A 17,451-nucleotide genomic window follows, 5' to 3' on the forward strand; every position below is an offset into this window, starting at 1 on the left:
TATTATTATTATTATTATTATTATTATTATTATTATTATTATTATTATTATTATTATTATTATTATTATTATTATTATTATTATTATTCAACATAGCAAAAGGTGTTAGGTGAGCTGACTAGTATGTCATTCATTCCACAGAGCTGAATCCATTGAGTTCCTGGCACATTGCAATCTACCCTGACAAGATTTTCAAGTTTTAAAAGGTGTTGGAATACAACTCCTTAATCTTGCAACACGTGGACTGATTCAACCATCCTTTCAACTGGGAAACGTAACATTTTAGATTAGGCCAATCCAAAGTTCCTAGGAAATCAGCCATTCATAAACAGATAGAGATAAACAGTATTTACATACTTTTTAAAAGACAAAGCCCAGGAGCCAACACCCAGTTAAGCAGGAAAGAAAACCAGATAAAAGATTGGGGAAGAAATAATATCCATCAAGACAGAAGCCATATCTTCACTAAGACTGGCAGGAGAAGTTATCACAAGTAAACAGGCAGCAAACCCCACTCCCCCTCACACTGATGATGTTACCTAGCATGATAATGAAACAGCTGCAAGAAAACAACCAAGCTCAGATAGCACCAAGAACCCAATGCCTCAACTCTGACCTGCTTACATTCTCTTCTATTGGAATTTTAGGATTAAATGTAATTGGAATGTTTAATGTTCTGTGAATTATGAAAATGTTTATGGTAGGTCAAAGCCATTTGGACAGGAAATATTTAACACCTTTGACATTTTAACAAGTTTAAGGACCCAGATTCAGTATACTTAACTGGAATTCTTTGTTTCCAGCATGAAAGCTGCCAGAAGTCTCTGATTATTAATAAGTATTGCAGTTATAGTTTGATCCTGAATCATATGAGAAATTATAACCTACATTTTAAAATATCAGGGGAGATAGTTTACCAGATCATTTGTGTTGGACAAGGGATGTAAATTTCTAATGGCTGTTTTAAAGATTTTGAGAAATTGTGTGTTGAGTATTATTATACAACTGAAACATACTAATTAAACAGAATGGCTTACTAATTAAACAGAACTTACTGGATGCTTTAGCAGCAACCACAATATCTACAATTTTAGTTCCTCAAGAAATACAGAACTTGATCAGAAATCAATTATTCAGTTTATTAAGGGATTTAACTGTAAAATGATTTTCAACTCACAGAGCTCAAAAAATGTATTTGTGCTTTGAAAGTGTAGCCCTTCCTGGAGTATAGTAAAATATTTTGCTTGACAATATTTCCAGGAATAGATTTATAGCTTTGCAACCTTAAGAACTATAAGGGCATTTAGAATGGAGAAAACTCTAGGGAAATCTATGGAACATATGTGGGGGGGGGGGGGGAAACCAAATTTAGGATCTGGTTTCATCTATGCTACTTTGGCCTTTGAGGCAGTGCAGTATCACTGAAAATATTAGTGTTTTTTACAGCAAATCTTTAATTTTAAAATATCTAATATTTTAATATTACTCTAAATAACACAGTAATTTATGTATAATCAGTTTCACTCAAATTTTCATTCATTGGGGTTTTTTTGGCTTAGGGAAAAAACATCCAAAATATGTCAGAAAATTATGGCAAACATAGCTTTATTTTAGTAATTGTAAGATCAAACAATTGTTTAAGCAGATAAGACCAAATTCACATATTAATCCAACCATTGGTAATTTACAAACCATGATTTACTACTTGAGCATATGATGTTAATGCAGCCAACTTTTATTTAATATGCAAATTGCGTCTTAGTACAATATCTCAATCTGGGCAAAGTCAAGAAAAGTATATTGGATAATGCAATAGTCTTAAAATGCATAGATAGAGAATTCAACAACAATGCGGGATATATATAGATCATTTTCCCTCACTTGGCAATTTCCAAAATGTGCAGAAATTACAATCTAATTCATTTAGAACAATAAAAGTGGAGAAATCAATGCAAATCATTACCTTCTGAAATAAATTTAGCTCCATAGACTATTTAAGTCTCTGAATTGAAATGGATGGATCGTAGTTTGTTTCTTGATCCCAAGTGCATAACATGATTTTTAAATATATTTCAATACAGTAATCATCATCATTGGATAGATTTATATACTTCACCTATCAAAATATTGTGATATAGTTAGCAACAAAAATAGCAATATAATACATCATAAAATGATATTAGCAGTAAAACAATATTCCTGAAAATATGTGCAAAGAAGCATGTTTTCAACAGGTAACTAAGGGGTAATACAGGTAGTCTTCAATGTACACAGTTCACTTAGTTACAATGGCATTGAAGTGACTTATGACCACTTTTCACACTTATAGCCTTTGTAGCATCCCCATGATCATGTGATCAAAATTCAGATGCTTGGCAACTGGTTCATGCTTGTGACCATTGCAATGTCCCCGGGTCATGTGATCCCCTTCTGCAAATTTTTGACAAGCCAAATCAATGAGTAAGCCAAATTCATTTAACAACTGTGTTACTAACTTATCAACTGGTTAACTGGTTCACTTAACAACTGTGGCAAGAAAGGTTGTAAAATGGGGCAAAAGCCCCTTAACAAATGCCTCGCTTAGGAACAGAAATTTTGGGCTCATTTGCTGTGGAGAGCATTTTAGAGGTGGACACTGTACAGAGATTGTCTTGTATAGCTGCCAAAAGTCATTCAGCCACTCTCAATGCACATGGTAGGAGTAAAGCGAATGATTGATGGAAAAAACAAATGATAAAGCCACACAAAATATTGATATTTATATTGACTCTGGGCAATGTACAAATTAAAAACACACCCAATACAATGAAATGATATATTTTATTTGTATATCAAATATGTAGCTTGTATAATGGTCACACTAAAGTTGAAGGCCCCAATGATGATAACAATCTAGAGAAGGACTGATGAATTCCTGGCCCATGGGCTGGATGCGTCACATGCTGGCCATGCCCACACCCGGTTTAGCGAAGGGGAAAAAAGTCCTGATAAGTCACTTGACACCACCGTGATGATGCGAGTTTGACACCCCTGATCTACAGCATCCAAAACTATAAGTTGTTCTTTCTGATGGAGTGCAACTCTATTTAGAAGGAGTGAGTCCCTAACTCCCTAAATAGACAACTAATCCCTAAAAGGATGCACTAGCATGGTTGTCGGCAACCCGCAGCTCCAGAGCCACATGTGGCTCTTTGACCCCTCTCCTGTGACGCCATGCCAACCCGGTTGCCAATGCCAACTTTGCTAACACAAGGGCTGGTGGGGTAGGAATGGGATCCGGGAGGAGGGTACAATGGAAAGGGGGACAGGCTGCAGCTGAGGAGCGAGCATGAGCTGCAGTGGCAGCTTCCCTGAAGATGACCCACCTCCTCCTTCTCCTCATGTGACCCCCGGCCAACTATTGCGGGGGTGGAAGGGCACTCGCAAGTGGGGATACCTTCCTCAAGTGAGCAGCCAGGCTCGGACAAAGCACAGCAAAGGAGTGGCCATATTTGGTGAGCCTGATCGTCGGGGTGGACATGCAAGGTTCAGTGGAGCCGACCCCCTTTTTCCATTTTCCTGAGCTTCTTTACTCTTCCAGCTGAGCTGTGCCACCCGTGTTGATTGAAAAGCATCCTCCAGGCATTGAAAGAAGAGAGAGAAATGAAAGAGAGGGGGGAGGGAGAAAGAGAGAAATGAGAAAATGATGGTGAGAGAGAATGAGAGGAAAAAGAGATACAAATGAGAGAGAGAGAAGGGGAGAGAGGGGGAGAGGGAGACAGAAATGAGAGAGAGAGAGAAAAGGGGAGAAAAATAAAGAGGGAGAGAATGAGAGAGAGTAAAGAGAGAGAGAAGCAAATGAGAGAGAAATGAGAGAGAGAGAAAAGGGGAGAGAGAAATGAGAAAATGATGGAGGGAGGGAATAGGAAGAAAAAGAGAAAAACAAAGAGAGAAGGGGAGAGAGGAAGAGAGAAGGGAGAGAGAGCTGGAGTGAGAGAATGAGAGGGAAAAGAGGGGGAAACAAATGAGAGAGAGAAGGAGGAGAGAAAGAAAAAGATAAAAGAAAAAGAAAAAGAGAGAGGGAGAGTGTTACATCACCATGACTATGGCCAGGAATGTAAATCACGTAATTGGCAAGCGCTGATTGGTCCAGACACAACTGCAGTCTGGCGGGAAGATTCCAGGCTTCCCATTGGTTAACTGTTTGACAGCTAGGCTATATAAGAGCTGTCAGGTTAAATTGTTTCTTGATTCGCTGTTAGTTCTTAAAATAAAAGCAGTTGTTCAGCAATCGGTCTCCGTGCCTTCCCTCAGAGCCCAGTATATAGCACAGAGGAAAAAGAGAGAAAAACAGAAATGGGAGGGAGGCTGGAGGAGAGAGAGAGAGAGAGAGACTGCAAAGATCAGTGGTTGCTGGGGGGAATCATGTGACTGGATCGGAGTGATGTTGAGTTGGGCCATGCCCACCCAGGTTTTGAGGCTCCTGATGTTATCTTTTCTGTGGGAAATGGGTCCAAATGGCTCTTTGAGTGTTTAAGGTTGCAGACCAGTTGTGGGTTCCTACCAGTTCGGACCGATTCGGCCAAACGAGTAGTGATTTGGTGGCCTGGGGGGGCTGGAACTGGCAGCGACCCAAGCCTGCCACACTCCCAAACTGGTTCTCCGGGCACCGCCATCTTGTTTTTTGCTTCTGTGCATTTGCAGAACCATTTTTATTGCACTGCGCATGCATGTGCAGCGTCCATCAAGCGTATGCGGGTGGCACATGCACAAGCGAACCGGCACTAGTGCCTGCCAGAACCCACCCCTGTGGCAGACCCCTGCTAGCACAAGGTTCTAGTCTACGCCTCATCCACAGAAACTCTCTGGCTGACTTTAGGCCAGCCACTCTCCACTCAACTTACCTGATACACTGGTTGTAGAGCAAAACGAAAGGAGAACCAAGTATATTGTCTTAAGATCCTGTATGAAGCATAGGACATCAATCTAATAAATAAATAATTAACAAGATCTAAGTTTTTGGCACTCATCCAAACCAACTCTAGTTCAGAACACGGAGAGGTTTTATTTAAAACATTTAAATAACATTTTTAATTTGGATTCAGATGTTACAGAGAGGTAAAGCCGAGTATCACTGGATACTGAAGACAACCAGTTCCAAAATATGTGACGGCTACCTACATATAGATGCTAAATAGCAGTGGAGACAAATTGATGCCTGGTGGCAATTGACAGCACAGTTATCAAAGCATATTGGCTCTGTCACTCAGTGCTACCTTTGGAGATCATCTCTGCAAGTAGAAACAGATCCATTGTATTATAATGCCCATTCCCTTACTTAAACAGAGATGGTCCAGGTCAGCATCCTGACACTATTGAAACCTGCTGAAAAGGAGGCATAGTCACTTTGAGAGATAACCTGAGACACCCCCCCCCCCCCAAAAAAAAGAGATAATATTTCTTTTTATCTCAGGTTATCTCTTGAAGTGACTATGCCTGATTCTATCTAAGACTCAGGCCCAAACCTAACTTGAAAGAAACCAAAATACACAATATCCTTTAAGAATGTATGGCATGATTGGCTTTCCGGGTCTGCATCTCTATTGTTTGGGTTTTCCCAAATGTACGGATAGAAATATATGTGGCTGCAGCAAACACAATTGGGCATATAGAAAAGCCCTGTGGCTTTTATTTTAGTCTGCAATGTTTTCAGGTAGCAATATTAGATTATAAACATTTGGCCTGCATGCTGTTCATACACAAATATACATTTGTATGATACATTTCCTCTAGAGGTCTCTTTTTCAAAAACAGATATCACTTCAAAAAGGCTATTTAAATATCATTTTCCTTTAAAAAATCAGATTCTGTGTGTGCTTTGTTTTAGAAATCAGATATTAAGATAGTTTCCCCTCAGCCTGATGCCCTCCAGATGTTTTGGGACAAGAACTCCTGGGGGGCTCAGCCCAACCTATTTTCACAGCACCAGATTGTAAACAGTTATTTAAAAGTTTTAAATTTAAGATGTAAAGTTTCTGACTTTTCCTCTTCCCTTTCTTCAAGCTCTTTGAGATGTCAGCATTAAAAAGATGAATCATTTATTAGTAGGAGACTAGAAACATGATGAGATCATCAATTGACACTTCAGTGGCTTTTTAGTGCTGTTGTTTGCAACACGTCACGAAGAGGGACAGTGTGGGCTTTTTAGTGTTCCGCAAGGCGCTGATGGTGCGATGTTGCAATTCTGTGGGTGGATTTTTCTCTTCTTCTTTCCCTCCTGAACTGATGAAATGCTTTATCATCATAGAAAATATGGGCACTCGTCTTTAGGGAGGGCATGACTAGTCCATGACTATTTTTAAATGAATCGCAATCATGTCTCCCCGAAATCCCACACATTCCAAATTTGTTGGGGAAAACAAAAACCCTTCTATTAATCAGTTATAAGCATCAGAGGAAATAGTGAGGTAGTCCGAAAAATGAGCTGTAATGTAGCTTCTGCCAAAATCAGATTTCTTTCTGTAGACCTCGCCAGGAGGATGATTTGACTTTGGAAGCTACAAGATGGCAAATCTTTTCATACTCTTGTGAAAGAAACTGCAAAACCCATTTGAATGAGGAATAAACAATAGCATGGCTGGGACTCTAGCAGTTACCATCACCATCAAGAGTGAACAAAGTCAGCAATAAAGGGTTAGTTCTACTAATCATTTATGTATTTATTTAGACGTGGTGGCTCAGTGGCTGAGATGCTGAGCTTGTCGATCAGAAAGGTCAGCACTTCGGCGGTTTGAATCCCTAGCACCACGTAACAGAGTGAGCTCCCATTACTTGTCCCAGCTTCTGCCAATCTGACAGTTCGAAATCACATAAAAATGCAAGTAGAAAAATAGGGACCACCTTGGTGGTAAGGTAACAGTGTTCCATGCGCCTTTGGCATTTAGCTATGCCAGCTACATGACCACGGAGACATCTTCGGATAACACTGGCTCTTCGGCTTAGAAACGGAGATGAGCACCGCCCCCTAGAGTCGGGAACGACTAGAACGTATGTGCAAGGGGAACCTTTACCTTATACTTTGCAGAAAAAATCAGAAGTTAAGAGATAACGATGCAAGCTAAGATGGGCTGGAGTCATTAAGTCAGTTAAGATGGTCAGCTGATACAGGACTAGTCAGTAACAATCATATAGAGCTATTTTTTCTGGATGGTGATCCATGGCACAGAAGAAGCTGGGCTGTAAATTCTCTGAGACTGAGAGTTGTCCTGCTATGCCTTACAGTAGATGGTTGTGTGATAAAGTCTTGTTGCCAGAATCCTCAGTTGGAGAATCTAAGTTTCTTACTGCTGATTCATTGCTGCAAGGGGTTTTTCATCTACAGTACTGATAACCTAAATGGGACAACATCATTCACCTTACAAATGTGGGGTTTTTTGTGTGTACCAAGGGCAGAGTTACATGTATTGGCAGTAATGAGTTAAATAGCAGATGATTGTGGGATTTCCATTGGTAAAGCAATTGGATGGCTTGTTGAACATCTATGGAGATTCTCAGTCATCCAGGTCATGGTTGTCCCAACGGTACTTTTTCAAAATGTAGTTGGACTTTCTTTGTTTTCCCTTAAAGATGTTTCACTTCTCATCCAAGAAGCTTCTTCAGTTCTGTGTATGTTTTCAGAGCTGAAGAAGCTTCTTGGATGAGAAGCGAAACATCTTCAAGGAAAAACAAAGAAATCCAGTTGCCTTTTGAAAAAGCACCTTTGGGATTTATTGAACTTCATTTCTTCCTTTTCTAGAGCTTTCCACTTTCTACCTAGTCTTCAAATTCATATGGAATTGTACAAAATTAGCTAAAATTTGTTTGCATAGAGTGAGCAGGACCAAGCAAAATCAGAATTCAGTACCCCATTGTGCTTGGTGGTTTTTTTTTTTTTTTTGGCTGGCGTTTGACTCACCTCCTTAATTTCTTTTTTTTAAAGAGTTTTATTGGTTTTTAAACATTTATAGGGAAAGGTAAGAAATGTACATAGAAAATTTTGGCAGCTCCCATATAAATCTCCCCCAATCTCACAATTTTTACAATGTTAAAAAAAACGTATAAAAGATAAGCATAGACAAAATCTTGTTTTACATTATATCAACCATATGTTCAATCATCTCTTTCTTTGTCACTTTCTAGTATATCAACAATTACATGTATTTCAAATACATTTATTTTTGTGACCTGGGCCTTTTCAATATTGCTCCCTCCTCCCTGTCCCCAGATGAAGCCACAGCCCCCCCCTTCATATCTTGCACATTACTACCTTTTTCACCACCTCCCCTATTTTCATCCTCTAGGAGAGAACTATGTTTTTTGATGAAGGCTTCTGCCTCCTCTACTGTATTAATTCTAATCCTATTTCCCTCCCAAAAAATCAACATTCCCTCTGGCAATAACCATCTAAACCAAATTCCTTTATTGTATAATTTCTTTGATAACGAGGAATACTTCCTCCTTTTTTTCCTTCCCCCCCCCCATAGAATTTGCTTAAGAATGGTAATTTATCTTTATATTTTAATGGTCCCTCCCTTTGGGCCCCTAGCACCTCATCCCTCATGGTCCTCCTAAGAAACTTGACATGTACCTACCTTGGAACATTGTGTGTTCTAGCATATACTGAATTAATCCTGTAAACCAGATCCATATCCCACCACAACTGTTCTTTATTTCTCTTAATATATTCTGCTAAAATTGTACTCATAATATCCTTATGATCTTCATTTTCTGTTTCTGGTAGGTTCTGGAATCTGAGAAAAAAGGACATTCTTTCAAGTTCTATTTTTGCCATAAAGTTTTCTAGTTCTAAGTTTCCCTTCCGGACCGCCTTAACCTCTTTCCCCAGTCCAGCTGCCCTCTCCTCCAACACCCCAATCCTTTGTTTGTTTTCTGATATATGATGTTGTACAGCTCTGAGTTCATCTTTGAGATCTGTCACCTCTTTTTTCAACTCATTTTGACCTCTCATAATTTCCTGAAACATTTAGTTAACAGACAGTTCTTTTGAGCTTTCTCCAGTCCCTTCTTGTTGTAACAATGAAGTAATTTTCGTCTGCTGCATACTTGGACTGGAGGTGGCAGAAGTTGGAGCGAAAAATGACTTGCCCATCAGTGGTTTTTTGGGCCCCATTTATCTGCATTCAGGGATGATAAGTCTTTTGCAAAGAAAATGGCATCAGAGGAGGGCACAGCTGTGCCGGTCCATGACGACAGGCAAATCCAAAAGTGGAAAGTTAGTTCTCCTTCACAGTTCCAAGGCACAAAGGTACGCCAGAAAGAGGAAAAGTTAAATAGTCAAAATTAATCAGGAAGCCCACGTAACAGGAGAGATCCAGGGCGCCTTCAGAGAGGGTATTAAAACAATCGCCAGAGTTTTTTTTCCAAAGGTAGTTTCAAAAGGCAGGCTTCATTTATAATTACAAAGACGAAGACGGAGGGACGCCATCTTGGCTCCTCCTTTCGCAGGGAGAAGAACAAGGAGTTCCATAAAGTTTTTTCCTTTTAAGAAAACAGCTCAGCAATCACCTCTTGCAGCTGTGATATCAATCTTTCTCACATAGCTCGTACAAGTGGCAAGTCAGCCTTTGTTCTCTCTCATTCCGATATAGAGAGAGATAGTTCAAATGCTGCTTTGTCTGAGGGGGGGGGGGTAAAGAGAAAGAAACATCCCCCTCTAATCTTCCAGTTTCAAATAGATTGAACAAAAACTTACAATAGTCTACTGCTTATCTGTTAATGATGATCAAGGAGGTTAGAGGAGATCTCTCCCCACCAGCACATCAGCCGCTCTTTTTTCGCTTAACTCTTTCCTCCCGGAGCCCATTTGGCGAAAGGGCAGACAGCCGGCAGCTGTTTCATGCCCCCCCCCCTCTGCTCCCCGGCGCCTGGGGCGAGGCTGGAAACACCCCCACCGGCTGCCGCCGAGTCTGGGGGATTCCAGAAGACCCCTCCAGGACCCCCTGTGCTCCTGAAAGGAGCCCACCGAGGAGACGAGCAGCGGACAACATGTCCGTCACCTACAGGAACCAGAAGTGATCTCCTTAATTTCTTGATAGCCTGACAATTTAACCATGATGTGAACTTGCTACCTGAACAATCAAGTGCTGTGAAACAAAGGTCACATGTTGATGTTTGAACTAGACAAGGAAGCCAGATCTGTCTGATGGCAATTTAGACAATCACAGGATGGCAGCTAAAAGCTCTGTAGCTCTTTGCTGCCATCACCAAGTTGTTCAGGAAGAAACATTTTATGGTCATTCAGATTTTATCTGCCCAGATCCATAGGATGGCACAACACTCTATAGGCAAAAGAATATTTTAAGCTTTATTTTTGGAATAAAATTAATACAGTTTTTTTAAAATTAGAAAATTGTGTCAATAACATTACATTACATAGAACACCACATTTTAAAAGCAATTAGAATGTGTTGGAAAGGATGCAAAGAAGCAAGCCTTGGAGAACATATGAGTTGCACAAAGAAATCCAGAAAGTAATTTGAAGGATCAGAATCCTTAACCTTTTGGCGGGGGTGGGGGGTGGGGTAAGAATTGTAAGCAGAAAATATTGGGCATTCTTATATGTGTGGGCATGGGCGCATGAGAGAAAAAGAAAGAAAGAAAGAAAGTCAAGGAGAGAGAAAGAGAGATCATTTGGTTTATGATTTGATGATGACAGGGAAAGAAGTCCTAAATTACAGGAAGAAAGACCAAGAGGGATTTTCCTATCTTAATCATAAGATCAGTTACACAATGGAACCAGCCATTTGAAGAACTTGTGGGATTTCAAGGTTTCATTAAACTGCTTGACAAGGGTTTAAAAATCTATCATGGCGTGCACTGAAGATATTTCAAAGGGACACATCTTCAATTGCTCTCTGAAGCAAAGTAGCATTTAGCATGGGCAGTATTTGTTGTGGGATGACAGGGAAATGAGATGCAGATGGAATTTGTATCATCTTTTAGCATTGACATTTGGCAACATTAATACCACCCAGAAGACTAATGCCAGGCATCCGTATAATATTTAAAGGATTATACAAACTCATAAAAGGTGATGGGCAGAGGATAGGAGGGCAATCTGTGGGCATCAAGCAAAGTCCAAATAAATAATATCCATTCCGGATATTCACACTATCAGGAATGGATATTCTTTTATTTGTGAAGAAATCACATCTTCTCAGTGCCAAGCTACTGCCCTTCTGAAACAAACACCGAAAGTGTTTGCTTATAATGAAATACATCACCTTTTTCTTTGCAATCTCAAGGTGGCTAACATATTGATTTTTTTTTGACTCAAATTTATAGCTTGAAGGTCTTTATCCCATTTAAGGATCACAATAGTTATAGCAAATTTTAGAAGAAAGAAAATAAAATACTACCTAAATAATTTAAAATACAGTCATAAATAAAAATAGTTGAAGTTACTGGGTTTGAGGGTTTATTTTAGTTAGCTGTTTTCTTTTGTTTCTGGCCATGGCATTTCTGAACAGAGCTTTAATTAATTAGAGACATTTTAATAATATATTTCTTATGAGTAGTTAAACAGTGGTCTCTCTGTGTTTGTGTGCGTGTGTGAGAGAAAAAGAGACACCACAACCTCTGTTTGTAAAGAGAAAACAGGTAAATAAAGACAAATAATGACTTGAACAAGGAACAGAAAAAAACAGTGGGATTAAAAAAGTGAGACAGTAGAAGTATAGCGAGAATGAAGCAAATCAATTAAAGGATCACAAGTTAAAAGAAACAGCCCCAAAAAAAAGGGGGGGGGTTGCAAGAAGGAAGCCAGTAATTAAAAGACTAGCAGTTAAAGGAAACAAGACTTTATTAAAAATGATCTAACTTCTGAGTAAACCCATATTAAGATCTTTCCTATGAAGGTAATGGAAGGAGCAATATATACTGGTGTCTGTTTCCAACCTACCCCACTGATGTTGTTGTGCATCCTCTTATTAGGTTGTTGTTGTTGTTGTTTGCAATTGCTTTATTATTATGCAACAACGTATTGATAATTAATTTGATTCCAATTTTTAGCTAGCTAAGCCTAGGTGAGTAGTCACATAAGTGCATTATACCAAATAGGGATTAGACACTGTAGGTTTTACAGAATGAAGAACTTAAGTGTTTGCATCATGCAACTATTAATAAGTTACTTTAGAGATATCAACTCTTCTAACTGGCAGGCAGTAGGAAATAGAATTGGATAGACCTTGTGCAAATACTAGAAATCTTGGCTTTCTGCCTTGGTTTTTATTAATAGATCACAACTCTTTGCGCTACACTTTACACTCCAGATTACAGGGTAAACCACTGACCTCAAGACCCTGGACTGGGAATGTACTTTCCAGGATTGCATTTGAGCAAGGCCACACACCATAGTCCCAACCTGAAACTAATATTTGCATGTTTAGTATAGCTATGTTATGTGGAATCTTTTCACACAAACTTTCCTTCCTCCTCTATACCCTGGGGTATACTGTATTGTATGATATCTGCAGAACTGCCCTAGGATATTTTGGATTATAATAATGCATGGTATGTAAGTTTAAAAAGGGATGCGGTGGCTCAGTAGCTAAGACGCTGAACTTGTCAATCAGAAAGATTGGGACCATCTTTGGTGAGAAGGTAACAGCGTTCCGCACGCTTTCGGCGCAGGGGTGAGTTTACTGCTGGTTCATGTGTGCATGCGCATGCATGCACAGTTCAATTAAAATTGTTCTGTGCATGCACAGAACCCAAAAACAAGATGGAGGTGGTGATGGCGGCAAGTGGGGAACCGGTTCGAGGGTGTGGCAGGCCTGGGTCGCTGCCGGTTCCAGCTACCCAGCCGCATACCTCTACCGGTTTGACCGAACTGGGCCAAACTGGTAGGAACCCACCTCTGCTTCGGCATCTAGTCATGCCGGCCACATGACAATGGAGATGTCTTCAGAAAAGTGCTGGCTCTTCAGCTTTGAAATGGAGATGAGCACCGCACCCTAGAGTCGGGAACAACTAGCACATAAAGTGTAAGGAGAACCTTTACCTTTATGTAGATTTAATGTGTAACATAACTCAGAAATTTTAATAGATGCAGATTACATCTGACAGAATTCTAACATTCAGGTTTGATGGTGGTTCACTTTTGAGTTAGTTCATGATGGTGGTTCCTTTAAAACTTCAAATGACTAGAGGCTCAAATATCTGAAGGTGTGCTTCCTCCTGTATTATCTTGCCAATCTTCCAAAATCTTCTCCACCGTGTTCTGCTGTGCATAAGATGTTTGTCATCAGGTTTCATAATCCTCTAGTAATCCAACAGATGAATCTAAGAATCATGCCACTTTGGGGATTAGATGTGGTTGTTACTGGTATGAATGGAAAACTCCTTGTGGCCTCCGAGATCTCTGGTCTTCCAGTAGAACTGGACAAAATAGCCTTTTTGCTGTTGCCGGGAGCATAGAAGTAGGCTTTGTGTGGCACGACTCTCAACACTTAATAATTGAAAATGTAATTTACTTATGCTGATTGGCAGAGTTTCATGCAGCAATTTAATTTGTCATAGGGAAAATGTTTAACAGTTATAATGAAACAATTATAGCCAAAAAAGAAGACTGTCGGTTGTTATTGCCTCCCCTCCCTTTTCTCATAATGCTCGATAAACCCAGAAGATCCTCTTCTATTGCAGGAACAGGGAACACCCTATATTTGGGCATCTGCTAGGCATGGTTGATTTCATAAGCTGCCTTTCTTCTCCTGGTTATTAGGGCTGCTCCTATGATTCAATGGTATTGTATCCTTATTTTACCTACTGTAAGTCAAAATCTAGCCTGTGGAAACTGCACTAAGAACAATGGCTACTGCTGTCTGCTGACAAGTTATCTACTTTTATTAACTACATCAATCCTAGCAAGTAGTTATAAAATAATGCCACATAAAACTCAAGGAAAATGTTGTTTGAAGTTAGCCAATTGATATAATGAGCTCTTTTCATATTTTTTTTATGCAAGAAAAAATTCAGGGTGCAAAAGAATCTGAGTTCACTTACCAGGACAGCATACTTTCCTAGCTATACATATTGCTGACTGATGTCGTTCTTGGGTTCATCCATTAAAGAATATGCCTGTTTAATTGGACAATACAGCAAAATAATCAAGCTTGCTCGGCCAGTTCCTAGCAAGTTATTTTATTCTTGGAATAGTTAGTGGCTTGGTTAAAATACAAAACTGAACCAAGAATAAAATTTTAAAAAACATCACAACTGCATGTTCCAACTCATAGATCATGCAACACCATCACCAAAGTATGATTTATTGTGTGGTTTACTGTTCTAAACCAACAAATCATACTGCAGCTTAGTGCAGTGTGTAAACTCAGCCACTATCTTTAGGAATGAAAGAAAGAACTTCATTCTTTTTGTCTATAATAGTAAAGGGTTTACTTTTTTAAAAAACCAGAGTTCCATTGAAGCTTGTTGTTTTCCATCCAGACTTCCACAGCCTCTATGCACTATGAAAGAGCATTCATAGCATCACTTAGTCCACCTGGGATGAAGATGTACAACTTAGTGTTATCGATACACTGATACACTCATCCCATTGGAATGGATTATCTCACCTTCATGTAAATGTTAAAAAGGAGCAGAGAGAACCCTGAACCCTGCAGCACTCTAGAAAGCAGAGACCATAGGTTAAATCTCTCACTCCAACACAAGTTTGCACAAGCCTTCCATCCCCATTGCCCAGAGCCAACCCTAAAGGGTGCCACGGTTGGTGATATTGAAAGCTTTGGAGACAACAAGAAGATCTGGGATAGATACATTACTCCAATCCTCCTCCTCCATCTTAAAGTGCAACCAATTCATTTCCAATCCACATCTGGTCATGAAATCTGATTGAAAGGGTCCAGATAATCCATTTCACCCAGGAGCCTCTGGAGCAGGGTTGTCAAAGTCACAGCTCATGGGCTGGATGCGTCATACGCTGGCCACCCCCATCCCCGGTTTAGCGCAGTTGTGATATGTCACATGACAACAATGTGTTGTTGCACGTTTGACACTCCTGCTCTGGAGCTATGCTTCTTGAGAATTATTGGATAGTGGTTAGTTTCCAGAAACAAATATATACAAAACAATTCATAATTACCATTCCTAAAGCTGATGAGCTCTTTTTTGGTGTTCTATTGTGTCTTTTTACATTATATTGAATTAGCTTGACATGCTTGCTTCCGTTAGGCACATCTGTGTGGAAGTTTAGTCCTATCTTTGTGCCTTTCTAATTGATTTATGATACCTTACTACACTAAAATTGCTGAGGTCAGAAAGTGAAAGGTTGGAAGTTTCAAACTTCCTCTTCTAGACTCCCACTAAGTCTACACAACTCTGACAATACCTCTTGCTTTTGAGCAACAGCTTGGTCATTCCAACAGCCACCACCAGTCTTAATGGAATCACTTTCTCTGGCATGTCCCCCCCCCCCCCCCCCCAGCAACCCCAGGATCTGTAAGAGTTCAGGCTCTTATGAACTGTGCTGATTTTTGATGATAATAAAAAAACAAAAAATAAGAAATAAAATATATCATTTTTGTGGTGGAACCTCCTGGAAACATTGCTTAGCATAGAAGCAGGTACCCAGAGGTTTCAATCATTCTACATTTTTAGGAATTTAGACAAATCTCAACAGAGAAATCAAATAGATTTTTTTTAAAAAAAACCAACATTATTGTTAATGTACAGTTCTTTAAAAAATGAATTTGTTTTAGGTAATCCGTAGTTATTAAACAAAATAAAATGTTTTCCATATCATGGAAAATAATGAAAATTATTGTTTTTATCTTACTAGAATTTAGCAGAATTAGCAAACTTTTGTAAAATAATATCTGCCTAGACAAATTCTTGAGCCAGTGTGCATTACCATTGCATCTAAAATCATAGTATACTGCAAGGTTCTTTTTTTAAAAAAAATCTATTTCATGTAAACTTTAAAGGTAGCATCTAAGTTATGTCTGAATTAGTTTTTAATTGGTTTACATGTAATGCATCAAAGAATGACAGTAGCTTTAAATGCTGCTATTGATTTGCACTCAAAAGCCCACAGATTTCTTTGGGAGTTGCCTGTGATCACCAGTGAAAGTATCAGCTTAATAAATAATTCACCCAAAACAGCATTAAAAAGATATTAAGGATTTAGCTTAAGCCAATCCTGAAAGAGTCCATCTTCCCCAACTATGGATCAGAATATGCTATGAACATAAAACTGTATCAAAATCAACCAATCAATCCAATTATTATTTCGGCCATAGACCAACATAAAGTACATTTAGGAAAAATTAGATCTATTTCATTATTAACACTAAAGATAAAATAAAAGCTAACTAAAAGCTAGGAGTGCTAACACATTGCTATAATATAAAAACAAGATCTGTACACAAAATAATAAGGCATAAGCAATAAAATATAGACTGCCATTTTTATATAGTGCTCAAGACACTGACTTAGAAACCAGAAAACTTTGACTTCTAGTTCTGTCTTAGGCATGAATGCTGACTTAGTGATTTTGGGCTGAGTACTCTCTCTCTCAGCCCAATCCACCTCATAGGGTTGTTGTTTTGGAGAAAATAGGAAGAGGAAGGAGCGTTAGGCATGTTTGCTGCTTCAAGTTAATTATAGAATAATAAAGGCAGGGTAAAAATATTTTAAAAAGTCAATAGTAATACTATGATTATGGGCTGAAGGAGGTGTGTCTGCTTCTGAAGGCCGCAAAAAGGATGTAGAAGAGGTTTTTTTTTAAAAAAATAAAAGATACATTTTCATGCCCAATATCAGAGGTGGTATTCAGCCGGTTCAGACCAGTTCAACTGAACCGCTAGTGGAAATCACCCATCCGCCTGCCTGCCCCGGCTCTATGCTGCTCTATTTAGCCACGTTTTCAAGCCAAAGCGCATGCGTGGAAGGCCGAGTGCATGCAGGAATGGGATGCTTGCAAGCGAAGATCGTACATGCATGTGCTCACATTTGCAAACCGGAAGGGAAAGTAAGCGAATACCACCCCTGCCCAATATCCATATCTATTTGCACATCTTAATTGTTGCCAGGCAAAATCTAGCAATGTTACGTGTTCATTATAGGAGAGAAGGAAATCAAGAGGAAAACTTTTATTATGACCTCTAAGACATGTCAATATGTAAGAATGAAAGTTTCTCAGTTACAATTGGCAATCGGGATAGTGTAAAAGCACATGTAAAATGATCTTGATAGCATTTGCACTGTGTGGACAAATTCCCCTGCACCTGAGGACTTTCCTAATGGTTTCTCCCATGAAGACCTGATGAGGATAAAACATGAGGTTTGGCTCTGAGAGAAAAGCTCTTTGCTGGGCAGGGAGTCTAAAATAATTAGGTATCTGTTCAGTTCCCATCTGGAATGAGTTGTGTGAGCTCTAAAATGGGCAAGAATTTGGCC

This window comes from Natrix helvetica, assembly GCF_964273705.1.
Source record: "Natrix helvetica genome assembly, chromosome: 4".
In the NCBI taxonomy this organism is placed as follows: domain Eukaryota; kingdom Metazoa; phylum Chordata; class Lepidosauria; order Squamata; family Natricidae; genus Natrix; species Natrix helvetica.